This window comes from Sparus aurata, chromosome 23 (genome assembly GCF_900880675.1).
Source record: "Sparus aurata chromosome 23, fSpaAur1.1, whole genome shotgun sequence".
Taxonomy (NCBI): Eukaryota; Metazoa; Chordata; class Actinopteri; order Spariformes; family Sparidae; genus Sparus; species Sparus aurata.
In genome coordinates this window covers 17307070-17319801 of record NC_044209.1, presented here as the reverse complement: position 1 = coordinate 17319801, position 12732 = coordinate 17307070, and the positions used below count along the sequence as shown (strand labels likewise).

The following is a 12732-nucleotide window of genomic DNA, read 5'->3' as shown; positions in this document are numbered from 1 at the left end:
TGAAAACACCAGACTTGCTTTGTTCCTAACAAGCATAATTTGATTCCAGGCAGCTCTGCAAATTGGCTGCAGCAGCGAGACTTATGCTTGCAATTACACCCCCATGCACCTACAAACTTTTTCGGTGCTTAAGTTAATGTCCTGTGATTTCTCTCTGCCATCCTGTAGCGGAAATGTCTCCATATACCAGAATATCAGCAGTTCTACCCCAAACTGGATAACACAGTGGCGAGGGGGCATTTGCACTAGTCAAGGTCAACGCTGGGTTCTGACATCATGTTTTGTACCCGGCACAGATGGGCCGGCAGGGTTTTGATAAGTGTCCTCTGTGGTGTTAGTGTTGTGTGACTGTATTACAGACAGACGCCATCTTCTTCCCCAACCCTCCACTTCGTCTCTACCCAGTCTTTGTCCTCTTGTTCAATTATGTTGCCTTCCAGACGTCCTCAATGTGTCCCATTCTCTTCACCTCGCCTTGAACCCCAGGGATCGCTTTACAACTTAATACAACTGTCTCCTTCTCTAACAGAGATTTGCCTGCAGCATTATCTCCACCTCACTTGCTGCTGCTTGATTGCAGCCCTGATTTGATGCATTTATGCAGATCTCCTCAGTGTTCCTGAACGTTGGCTTAATGTCTCCTGTCACCATTAAAGGCGTGTTGATCCATTATCACTCGGTGTAAGTGAAGTGACAGGTCTGACTAAGGTGGTGCAGATGGCGTTCATCTGCCCTTTGGAGTTAGCATTTCAGGTTTTTTTTCTTTGAATAGATGATGAAAGTGCTTTCTTGGAGACTGCGTGTCTGATTTTGGGCATTTGAGGCCTGAATTTGTAATTCATACAAATTAGACATTTAAGTCTACACAGGCTTTATGCCCATGGGTGCAGATTTCCATTATTCTGGCTTGGAATCCAGTACTTTGTCCAAGTCAACAAGATTGAGCGAAAGCGTCTCCTGTTTACCAGCCGGCAGGTGTGATTTATGGGCCTGCATTCTCCCCTCATCTGTCAAATTAATGAGTGGCTACCACTCTTTCACTTCTTGCTCCTCCTTTTCTTTTTCTCCATCTCCTCCATCATGCATTCAGTTCCCCTCCAGAGATTTATCCTCTCCCTCTAGATCTGCTGTGCCAGTGAGAGAGCTGGCTGTCAGGAAAGAGTTGTTCTCCACTGCTGTAAAATTCCCTCCGCTGTCTGGCTCAGTCTGTGTTAATCACTTGGGTAACATTGCAGCCAGGCAAGGATCTTGGCTGGGGCTGCTCCCTGTTGCCTAACTCTGAAGTAAATTGCTCTGACCTCGACACTGATCGCTGTGCAGCTGTCTGCCATGTATTTTTGATGCCCTTTTTGGGTTGGTTTGATGTTTCACTTTCTCACAAACAGTTTTTTTGGCTGCTGAGTGCTTCAGAGGTTCCAGCTGTGCTATCGAGTCTTGTTGTCTCATCCTGTAGGTGCACATGTTGGAGAGCTTGTGCTTTCTTACTTAGAGCTTCCTGCTGTAATTATAAGCTATTTGCGGCACATTGCAGCCACGTGTGGTCAGTTAAGTGTTACAGCTGCATCCTGTTGGCTCCTCAGCACTGACCTGAGGTCTGTGGTTTTAGCAACAAATGGAGTTGCGGCTCAGTTTACATCCCAGAGGCTGATAGCTGGTGTTTGAGGTTAAGAATGACAGTTTTTGAACACAGCACTTTTAGATGTGGGGCTGTTCCTAGTGGTTGTTTTCATTACTATAAAATCTGAATTAATTTTTTAGATTATTTTTTTTATCAGTTGTTATTAGAAATCATTGAAAAGCACCCGCTATAGCTTCCAAGAGCCAAAGATGGTGTTTTCGAACAGCTTGTTTTGTCCAACAGTGCAAAACCCAAACCATTATTAAGGATATCGAGAAAGAGTGATGAAGAGATAATGAGAAAATGCTCACTTTTGAGAAGCTAGGACTAATGAAGGTGACAGATCAGCCCATCTTAAAACAACAACCAAATCACTGGAGGCACTGGAAACAAGGCATAAAGAATAGGAATCGATTATAAAAATAATTGTGCATTGATTTTTTTCCCATCAAGTGACAAGTCCATGATATTTAGCTCTGGTTTCTCTCTCAGCTCTTTATTAATAAATCAAGAGGAATATTGGCAGAATGATCCATAATGACATGAATCATAAACCGCAACACAGCTCTCTTCTTTTCTCCTCTTCTCTTCTCTTCCCCTCTCTTCTCTTCTCTGTGTTTGTCTCTATAAGCAGCTGCATTTTGTATTGTACACTTGCCATATTGGAAATTTAACCCATCTTTGGCTCCGTTTCCCTGGAAAGTACCTGTCTGTGTCCTTCCTTTGTATTACTGTAGAATGATGGCACCTGCCAGACTGTCAGTGCTGCCCTATTATCTTTCTGCTGATGGCCACAGAGAGCCAGTCATGGTTTTTCTATCCTTCAAGCAGCATTTGTTTTCTAAATTGTTTGTGTGTTATCATAAGAAAGGAGAAAAAATGTAGTTTAAGAGCCATTACCAGTTAAATCTGTAACGCTGCGATACTTTCACAGACTGACAACAGCTGCTTCAAGTATCTTTGATAACAAGGGCCAGGACTGCTTCAAGTAGCTTAGTGGCAGACATTAAAGCAGCTATAATCTGTATTTTTAGAATAACAATGTTAGGGCTGACCCAAAAGCTTCAAAGCTTCTACCGTTGCTATGGTAATCGGCGTCTGAATCAGTATTCGAATGAAGGATGTACCTAAAAAAGAAGTAAAAGACTGCTAAAGAGAGCCAGAAATCGAGCTCCTCTGTGGCAAGCAGCCTCACAACCTGCACTTGTACAAAAACCAGCGAGGGAGCATTTCTGCTCCGTGTGCACAAATGCAGTCCCACAAGCACGGGGCTGTGACGAGCGCTAGCCCAACCCTCCATGTTTGCAACTTGCCCACCTGTCCAGGTGAGACTTTGGAGGGCGGGGAAGTGGCTTATGTTTCCCCTCCTCATCTCTCGATAGACTCATGATCAAAATAATAGCTAAGTACGTAGGCATATACTACAAGTTTGATAGCTTGTGTTGCACACCCCCCACCCAAACCCCCTGATGTGGAACCATTGAGTTAGCATCACCTTTGTTTCCACCAAGTGTCTCACTACACAATTAGTACACACATTTTCTATAAATTGATCAATCTACAAGATGTAAAGTTAGAGTAAGAATAGTTCACTTTGTGGTGAACTTCAGCTCATTTTTATCTATCCTGTCTTTAAATGTCACTGATTTAGTTCACTCTCACTGCTCTCATACTGTCATTTTTGGCTGTAGCAAGCAGTTCAGATCCAGAAACCCACTTTACAGGTACCTATTACCTGCTCAGCACCATACAGCAGACATACTCTGTTAAAGACTTGCTGATGCACTTGGTAGGAGCATTTAGCAGCTGAAGGGCCAGATGTATCCCTCAGGAGTTGGTAGAGACCGAAGTTAAGAAAATAAAGACAGAATATTGGAATTATATTCACCAGGCAGCTAGACACCCAACATGACACCCTAATGAATGCTCATGTTGTTCTGTGGCTGCTGGGGGTGTAAAGAAGAAACAGTTTGCTGAAAAAGTGTTGATATTTCCACCACCCCAAGTGGACAAAAGAGATAAACTGTTCCGAATCTTCGAGGCTAAGAGAGTAAAAAAAGAGAAAAATAACCTAAATGACCGCTATTCAGTCCACTTAAGTTATCTAACAACACATTGATTTGAACATCTGACAGCTCTTTTGTATAATTTCCTCAACCCCCTCTCCTCTTACGCTTATTATGTACATGGTTCTCAGCCTCAAGGTATGCCATGTTCTCAGATTCAGTTTGACCTTTTTCTAACTTAACTGCTGAGCAAAGCTGTGCCGGGCAGCAGCGTACAGTATATCCCTTTTCGACCCGCTCTCTCCTCTCTTTGCACCATGGAGGACTTCTAATAAAGCAAGACTGGGTAGCCTTCTCGGCTCAAGTGATTAATGTTAGTAATTCACCATCATCATATCTCCCCATGCTGGCCTGGTGTTATCCTGACCCCGAACCCATCAGCCGCCTGCCAGCGAGTCGTTTAAATCACAGCGAATGATATTGATTGCCTATAATGAGGCTGTCACGGCTTTGTTTATTTATGATGAGGCAACGCAAGAGGTTTTCATGCCATCTGGATATCAAAGAAAATCAACCAAAAGCCAGGGGTCATGCAAGCTACAAAACAGCAGATGATATGTATTCGGTTCCACGATATTAATTTGTCCCAGTTCCTTGTCCACCTTTAGGCCCTCGGAGCAGTAATTGATTAGCTACAAGGGAATTGATTTGAGCACAGAGCAGAATTTGGCTGCTAATAGTCCAGATGATGAATGTTCTGTGTCTCTTCACTCTGGCCCTATTACTTCATGCTGATATTAGTTATCGGGCGAGGCATTTGTGCTTTTGGGAGACTCACATGCACACATTAACGCTCACACATCCCTTCCCCTACCCTGCGAATGCTTTTCCGTAGGGATGCGCCGTCAGCCAGTAAGTGTACAGCATTTGCCTGAGGCTCTGTGGAGAATTACTTATAATGGCTGCTACCTGTGACCTTGACCACAATAGATGAGGCAGGTTTTCAGGCAGGACTCAAAGATGCAGGAATATAGGAAGAGAGGCTTGGAGAGAACTAGATGGGGAGGTAGAAGAACTGCTCTCACAGCAACATTGTGCAAGAACTGGTAGCTTTTGGGTTTGGTGGTATATATGAAGCTTTTTTTTGAGATTACATCAACCGTGATGTTGACACAGCTAACATCAAGCAAGTGCAACAACACAAGAAATGGCAAGCCAGATAATATTAGTCCAACAACAAGAGGTTCAGCTTGGCATCTGCCATGCAGCATTTAATTTTTGGGGAAAGTATTTCAAATGGCTAAAAGGTAGCCTGAGATGTAACTTGTCTTTTGCTCGGTGAATCTTTTTCTCTTCTTAGCTTCCTCTGTCAACGTCCTTCTTGGTGTCTTTGTCTCGGTCATGATGTCCGTAGAGACTGCTGAGCTCGGTTGCATTGCTCGCTTGACTGACTCTGTTTCTATTAATAATAACTTCTGGGTAGAAAACCTGTGCATCTCCCATCAGCTTACATTTAACTGTCTTTTATGTGATGTTATTTCAAAGTGCCTACATCTAATTCATATATATAATGCATGTTTGATGCTTTCATATTGCATTAATACCAGCACCTAATGTCAAGTCTGGGAACCTAATTTATCTTTTCATGTTACGCTTACGTTAAGATGTGACTGTTGGCAGAGTCAGATAGCTGCATGGCTAACTGGGCTAACAGGCTAAAATCAGCAACAGTTAGCAGCTACTTTAGCAACAAGTAAAGCATTCTGGCCATCAGAGAACAATGAAAATCACAGAGATTTCAGGCGAAGCAGCCAGGGGATACAGAGAGAAAACCAGAGATCATTTCCCCGTAAACTACCTAAATTTTAAAAACTAAAACCCAAAACCTAGCTGCCATAAAGCATTAAGGTTGGATAGGTCTGAATTTTACCAACCCACTGAACTGGCATTGTCAGGTGTAACATCAGGTGGAGAGAACTAGCAGCGTGTGGCCAAGTAGCAGGAGCCCGGTGTAGCCGATTGGCTCAGCTCCATAGGTTCATGTCTGCCATCATTCTACTCAGATTGATGTCCACGAGAGAGAACTCTCCTCAGTAAGAGGTGAGAAATAAGAAACGTGATCTATCACAGTTGCCCTGATGGACTGTAGTGCTGCTGTCATTCATGGGCTCTCCTTATTTAACTTTTGGAAGTGAGTCACATGGCATAGCTAGTGGTGAAATATGGTATGTGTGGTCCGGCATCAAGCATCAGATCAAAGATCTTGATCGGCCGAGCTCTATTACGTACCTCTTCCTGTTAAAGTAACAAAATTATTTTGAAGCTGTTGTTTTAGGGTAAAATTGTTAGATATTGTTGCCAGACTGCCGTCTTGGACTCCAATGGATGGTGGTACTAAAGAGCAGAACTGCAGCTGCATTGCTTAACCACCACTGCACAAGGCCAACATGTAACTGGACCTCAGCATTGAGCTCTAGTGCCAATCCCAAGCAGAGAAAGGGAGGCTGTACTCATGTAAGCCACCGGGTTTCACACCTAAAGTGCTGTGTGTGTGTGTGTGTGTGCTTTTGTACTGTCAGTCTACACACTGCTTCACTTGACAAAAAAGTTAAACGGATTGGCTTCTTCACCTTAATATATACACAGCTGTCGTCTCCCCCTGCCAGCAATCAAAATACCTGGCATAATTGTCGTCTAGACCCTTGAGCTCAAATCAGTATGCACACGCAGCATTCATACCTACTGTCGAGAGACAGGGGGGTCGATAGTGAAGTGAGGTGCTCTGTGTGGAGTGGCTTACTATTGGAGGGGCAGACACAGAGCTAGAGTATGATTAGGCTGTTTGGGGTGGTTTATAAAAAACAGTGGTAAACACACAGGCATTACTATGACACAGCATTCTGAGTTCTGTAGCAGCCCTCTCGTCTGTGGGAGGCTGCCAGGGGAACAAAACAGCCAGGGGAGACTCTAAACTGCCATATTGTATTGCAGTGACCAACCCGTGCCTGGAACACCTTGGCTATGTATGGTAGATTACAGCTCTGCCACGAGAGTAATGGCATAATACATCACACTGCATTGTACAGTATCTCTGCGCTGTAAGATTCAGCACAGCATGGCATCGACGCCTGCGGCAACACAATCTAACCATTAATCATCTGTATGGGCTTATCGCAGAGAGTGAGTCTGCAGAGCTTCAGGATCCCTTGTCATGCTCCGCAAAAACATGGAGCCATCGTGCCAAGGTTATTGAAGGTCTATGATGTGGTGATACAGTCGCAGTTGTTTAGGTCATCTGCTGTGTCACACTGTTACTCAGCAGTTTGAACTACCTGTACTTGTCCAGGAGGACTGTACCGCAAGGATATTGCTTGCAGCTTCGACTCAGCATCAAGCAAGCAAGCGAGCAAAGATTCTACTCGGGGGGGGTTGTAATGAGTTTTCTAGATTAACAGCAGAAACGTGGAAAGCATTTTATCCCAAAGGGTGCTAATAATCTTATCGGCATGGCCCAGTGAGCTTTCTATTGAACTGATACCGTTTGAGATTTTCCTCTAAACGTCCGTGTAACCTGTTGTGCTCCTCTTAATCCTGACAAGTGTCAGCAGACCCTGTAAACCTCCCATAGGGGACAGCTGTCCTATTGGCTCAATTGTGAAGTGTCCTGCCTCTATCTGCACTGACAGAAATGACCCAGGGCGAGGTGGATGTGAGAGCCTGATATCAGAGCCACCGCTGTCTGTCTGATAAGGAGTCACACGTGCGAGCAGCTGACACGTCTGAGCCTGTAGAACAAACACAGCACATGTAGCATGTGGCGTAGGACATGCAACACAACGTGCCATCTAACGCACGCTGTTTCACTTTGCTCACAGGCCTCTTGCCTTTTTAATTCAGTAAGTTAAGCACACACAGCAAATCGATATCAGTGGCTGTGCAGACAAAGGATAATGTTCAGGTGACCTCTCAGCGGTTGTAGGATGGAGGTATTCTCTTTGGATTCTGGCGCTGCAGACAAAACTGTGTTTTACAAAGCCACCAGCACTGCAGCAGGGTTGGCATCAGTTGAAAGTATCATGATATTGTTGGCTCAAGTGCAACATTGTGATATTGTAGTTTTAATAAAGTAGTAGTTATAGTAGTTTTATGAAACTGTGGTGAATGTGCTGTAGACTTTTTTTGTGCTGTAGACACTTTTTTTTATGTCTACAGCACATTATGCCTCCACATCGACGATAGACGTGGCCACAGGCGATATGTCTTCGGCTGTCTGTCCATCCTTTCCATTCTTGTGAGCACTGTATCTCAAGAACACCCTGAGGGAACGTCTTGAAATGTGGTGTGAAATGTCCACTATGACTCATGGTATAACTGATTTGATAAAATCGGCTGAAGGTCAAACAGTGACCTCACAAGATCCATTTTTGGCCATTACTCAACAATGATGAATATGACAAATGTCCTATAGGATAAAATAATGAAGTTATTCCTCACCACATCAGGAATGACAAATTGAAGGCTGCGTGAAGGCGTATAACAGAGACAACAGGTACTTTAATTGTTCTACCCAAGATTTTCTTTTGTGTCTTGACTTATAATTGTCATATTATCACATTTTTGTGTGTGAGCTGAAATAACTGAAAAAGGATTTGAGAAGTCACCACAATTTGATATTGCTTAGTGGTTTCAGCCGTTTCTCAAGCAAAATTAAATCAAAGTATTATTTGGATACAGCTTTAAAGTGAGGACTAACTGCTTTTCTCTGTTTATTACCTCTGCCAAGGAGGCTATGTTTTCACCCGTGTCGGTTTGATTGTTTGCTGGTTGGTTGACTGACAAGCGTGACAGGATGACACAAAAAAAACTTTTGTGTGGATCCAGGATTTCTTTTTCACTTTCGAAACCTTTCTGTAATTTCTCAGGCAATAGTACATGAATCCTGGTTCAAAAATCTGGCATATTTCATTTTGAGTTTGGTGCAGATAAAGGGGACTGTTGGGACTTGATGGTGGAATGTACAATGATACAATGTAATACTGTTGGTTGGACAAAAAAGAGACATTACACATTACAAGTTTTTCTAGCATTTCAAAGCCCAATGACAATAAGCACCAGTCTGAGTTATCAAATATGCTGATAGATTAATATATATATATATATGTTGTTTCAAATGAACATGTTTGATTTGGTTGACCTAGTTCTACAAGTGAATAGAGTCCTAGCTGCGACCGTTTAACACACACAAACTGTTCATTTACTCCCCGAGGCCATTTGCTATGAAATGTGAAATGGGAGAGTAATGTGCTGTGAGGTTCCACGTTTCAGCTGCTCCATTAGCCACCATTAAACCAGTGCAGGTGAGCTAATGTAGTGCAGCCGAGCGTCGCTTTGTTGTGTGTCGGAGGTCACGTGGCCGATATTTACTTTCTTGTATAATCAGTCCATTACTCACAGAGGTTATGAGTGGTGGAGGATGGCGGGGAGTATTAATGTGTGGGGCAGTAGACGTCATGATTCAGCTATGTTTCTGCGTATTCTCATATCTTAGCCACAGTTTTCTTTCTTTCTTCCTTTCTTTCTTCTTTTGATCTCGCTCCTGAATAGAAGAGGCATGCGACATGATTACGCACAGATTGGAGTCTTTTCACGACCGCAGGGGACCAAAAAGAAAATCGTATTTACGGTGTCACAGATACAGTAATCTCGTGCCATCTTGATAGCATAATGCCATTAGTATAACGTCAACATTTTTCAACAAAGCCCGAGGTTTGTAAAGGAATCTTCTTGCTTCTGCTCTCTCGTTCATTGCAGGCAGCGAGCCAATCTGTTATCAAACGGCTGAGGATGTGTGCTCGTATATCGTCCTTCGCAACTTAACTATCCTTCCTGTGGACGGAGAGAAACAGTTTTGCGAGAGAGGGGTTGTAAAGAGAGAAAACTGATAAACAGAGTGAGACAGGAAGATGGATAGAGTTGCCCCTTAAGGTTCACCCTGTTCAGGGCTCCACCTGGCTCACAGTCGCAGCAACAGCCTCCGCACAACACATGGGAAAGGACGTTTCCCATCTTCGGCAACACACACACACACAAACACACACACACACTAACTCCAGCTGGGTCCGCCAAGGCTAATTGCCATGGCAACGGGCTATTGAAAGGGGCGAGGGTCAGCTTGAAAACTGGAGGGTCTTTATAGATGGAAGGACTGGCACTCCGACTGGGAGAAAGGGGGCCAAACTGACTTTATTCAGCTAAAATCCCGGCTCTCGTATTGTGGTGAAAAGCCTAGCGAAGGCCTATTTTTGTGTGCGCCCAGCCAAGGATAAACTGAAAGCGTGTAGCGATGCTTCGCCACCGCAGCTCTAAAGGACACCTACACAGATACAAATTGCGCACATTCTGATTGTCAAAGATGTAAACCTTGAAAAAGTGAAGGAAATGGTTACAGTGCCTCTGTGTGACGGCATTCTTGTTACTCAGACGTCTAGGTACAGTGTGAGCTGAGCTGCACATGGGGCTGCGCTCGCTCTCCTTGCCCGCCGTGCACAAGCTCGGGTGATAAATTGCTATCATGAGTCATTGATGCATCCTAAGCTTTTTCTCCCGTGTGATCAAGGGTACAGCAAATGCCAGCGCTCCTTCTACTATGGCGCACACAAGACTTCGCTGACATTGACAGATGGAGCTCACTCTTGAGGTGACACTCACAACAACCCCCGCCCACCCTGCTAGAAGTGCACACTCACAGGCACTTTTTTTGCGACTGGCGTTCAGGCACACTAAATGCAAAGACCCACACATGCAGCCGGTCCGTGGAGCTGTAGTGTCTCGTTAGTGGGCACAGCGGGAGTGTGTGTGTGTGTGTGTGTGTGTGTGTGTGTGTGTGTGTGTGTGTGTGTGTGTGTGTGTGTGTGTGTGTGTGATAAATGGCTTTTTGAATTATGAATGAAGGAAGAGGACGGGGAGCCGGTCCACCCTGAAACCTGCTACAGCACTCAGCCTGCATGGATCAACAGTGCATGTTTGTGTGTGTGTGTGTGTGTGTGTGTGTGTGTCTAATGTACAGTTAAAGTGTGTTTTCCTCTGTGAATTCCTTTGTGTCTGTTGTAAAGGCATGCCTGGGTATTTTATTATTAGGGGTGCAGACCGTGAAATGAATTTTTAGAGTGTCTGAGTCCAGTTTTAGCTCTCTCTTGCTTTAAGAGTGACGAAGCCTCACTTTTAGAATTGCTTGTCCCTCACATTCCTGTCTTTCTCTGGCTTTTTTCATACACCCACACAACTGCCAAACTTAACTGAGCTCCCTTGGGTTCTGATTAATACACCTGCCATTACATACTGTAGTTGCATCCCCATGGGACTTTATTTCGGAAAAATATGTATGATAGTGGACGGAGAGAGACAAATAATACTGGATAACGGAAGTGGCGGGACTTTGGCACTCTATATGTGTCATTTGGGTTCAGTCAGCTATTTGCTATAATTGCCAACAGCTAACATTTTGGGACCAGGCTATTTAGCTATTTGGAGCTAGGATAATTGCTGTATTAAAAGTACTCATCACGAAAGTTACATTGCTGATGCTTGGAATGTTCAAGTTTAGCACGGCAAACTTAAAGCTGCTGTGAATGCTGTCCGTTTTTGCAGTTAGCAATCTCCTCCCACCTCCCCGCGTCACCACATAGACGTGCAGCGATAATCGTCAGACATGGCGGCAAAAGGAAGGAAAATTGTCGGAAAATAGAGCTATTTAACAGTTATTGTAATAAAACTATATCATTTACAGTTACCACTTTGGCAGCTGTAGCTCAGGGGGTAGATTGGGTCGTCTAGTAATCCCGGCTCCTCCTAGCTGCATGTCGAAGTGTCCTTGAGCAAGACACTGAACCCCAAATTGCTCCTGATGGCCTCTGCCATCAGTGTATGAATGGATGAATCTGACCAGTGTTGTAAAGCGGCTTTTCCAGTATGAGAAATATGAGACCATTTACAGCAGCATCGCAGGTCTCTCTTTCTTCATCTGTTTTTAATGTCCTGTATTGAGTGACGGAGTTCAAGGTGTTCCCAGCATGCCTTTGCCGATTGAAAACATAAATTGGGTCCCGTCTTGATACACTACATAGTGAATACTTGGTGACGCACTACCAATATAGATGTGTTGTGGATCACAAGAGCTCACACTCGACACTGCACTTCCTCAGCCATACGCCTACTAAGTGTGAAATTGAGGGGCAGATATACAGCATATTCACATATGCAGGCAGTCAGAGACTAACATTCCATTTCAAGTTGATTGAAATTTCAAAAATGGCCTGATTAATGCATGAGGCTGTGAGTGTTGGTGTGCGCGCTCAAACAATCAGTCAATAAATCAGTTAGTCATTTAACAGAAATCTCAGCGATGACGGCTCTGTTTGCTGTGATGGCTGTGGCTGCTGAAATATTCATACCAACAGTTTGCTGGTTACATGAACGTTATTCCCGATTTTGTCCGTCACAGTTTCATCTGACTGTTTTTTTACTGTCACTTTTGGTTTTGGGCTTTTTCTTTTGCAGTTACTTGGACCAAATAGGAAGACTTAAAGTAAAACAAAAACATTATTGCTAGATAAAAAAAATATATTTCTACTGGAAATTTCTTGTTACTTAACCAATGGCCTACATACCTAAACAACAATAACCCTCTACCACAAGGTAACAGCAGCGTCGGTGTATAGCTGTGGTTGGTTCCTGTCTCAGACTCGGCTTCCTCACTGGCTCCTGTGTGGGACATCCCTACTGTGTCCCCTCCAGCTGTCAGCTGATCCTCCATCCACATACTTTATCGCCCCAGGAATCCCCCATGCTGTCACTCCTAAAGGCCATTGCTGACTTACTGCATGTATTGATGTGTGTGTGTGTGTGTGTGTGTGTGTGTGTGTGTGTGTGTGTGTGTGAGAGAGAGAGAGATAGAGAGAGAGAGTGTGTGTGCTAAGTACCTGTTACATTCCTGACAGCGGTCATTCCCCATCCTTTTATCACTTTCAATCTGTCTCCATCCGTGTCACGCCTCCTTTCTGCCTCCCTTTTTTTTTTCCTGTTTTTCTACCCTCCATCTTGCTGCTGTCT

The 12732-nt window shown here is 44.0% G+C and overlaps 1 protein-coding gene across 1 annotated transcript in view; it reads left to right on the top strand.

The window, feature by feature from the left end:
• The window catches only part of adcy9 (adenylate cyclase 9), a 39593-nt gene that overhangs the window by 3618 nt on the left and 23243 nt on the right, over positions 1–12732 (top strand). The gene's annotated exons all lie outside the window — the stretch shown is intronic.